The sequence below is a fragment of the Arachis hypogaea genome, chromosome 16 (assembly GCF_003086295.3).
Source record: "Arachis hypogaea cultivar Tifrunner chromosome 16, arahy.Tifrunner.gnm2.J5K5, whole genome shotgun sequence".
Classification (NCBI taxonomy): domain Eukaryota; kingdom Viridiplantae; phylum Streptophyta; class Magnoliopsida; order Fabales; family Fabaceae; genus Arachis; species Arachis hypogaea.
Window position 1 is genome coordinate 99,741,323 of NC_092051.1, and position 1,317 is coordinate 99,742,639.

Consider the following 1,317-nt stretch of genomic DNA (forward strand, 5'->3'; position numbering starts at 1 on the left):
AACCCCATAAACACTCTTACCCAAAAACCCTTCACCAATCACCTCAAACTCTCTTCCCCATCACCTCTTCACCACTCGCATCCACCCACTCTTCCCCATAAACCTACCTCATAAACTCCACCTACCTTCAAAATTCAAAACCAATTTCCCACCCAAACCCACCCATATGGCCGACCAATACCCCCCCCTCCCTTCCCTATATAAAGCCCTCCATTCTTCATCAAATTCACACAACACACCCCTCTACACCCTTCTTGGCCGAAACACATCTCCCTTTCCCTCTCCATATTTCTTCTTCTTCTCCTTCTATTCTTTTGTTTATTGCTCGAGGGCGAGCAATATTCTAAGTTTGGTGTGGTAAAAGCATAGCTTTTTTTTTGTTTTTCCATTACCATTGATGGCATCTAAGACCGGAGAATCCTCTAGAAGAGGGAAAGGGAAGACAAAAGCTTCCACATCCGAGTCATGGGAGATGGAAAGGTTCATCTCCAAAGCCCATCAAGACCACTTCTATGACGTTGTGGCCAAGAAGAAGGTGATCCCTGAGGTCCCTTTTAAACTCAAAAGAAATGAGTATCCGGAGATCCGACATGAAATTCAAAGAAGAGGTTGGGAAGTTCTAACAAATCCCATCCAACAAGTCGGCATCCTAATGGTTCAAGAGTTCTATGCCAATGCATGGATCACCAAGAACCATGATCAAAGTAAGAACCCGGATCCAAAGAACTATGTTACAATGGTTCGGGGGAAATACTTAGATTTTAGTCCGGAGAATGTGAGGTTGGCGTTCAACTTGCCATACATGGAAGAGAACGCACGCCCCTACACAAGGAGAGTCAACTTTGATCAAAGGTTGGACCAAGTCCTTATGGACATATGTGTAGAAGGAGCTCAATGGAAGATTGACTCCAAAGGCAAGCCGGTTCAACTAAGAAGATTGGACCTCAAGCCTATAGCTAGAGGATGGTTGGAGTTTATTCAATGCTCAATCATTCCCACTAGCAACCGGTCTGAAGTTACTATAGACCGGGCCATCATGATCCATAGCATCATGATTGGAGAAGAGGTGGAAGTTCATGAGATTATACCTCAAGAACTCTACAAGGTGGCTGACAAATCCTCCACTATGGCAAGGTTAGCCTTTCCTCACCTCATCTGCCACCTATGCAATTCAGCTGGGATTGACATAGAGGGAGATACCCTCATCAAAGAGGACAAACCTATCACTAAGAAAAAGATGGAGCAAGCAAGAGAGCCCACTCATGGAGCTCAAGAGGCGTATGAAGCTCATCACCATGAGATTCCGGAAATGCCTCA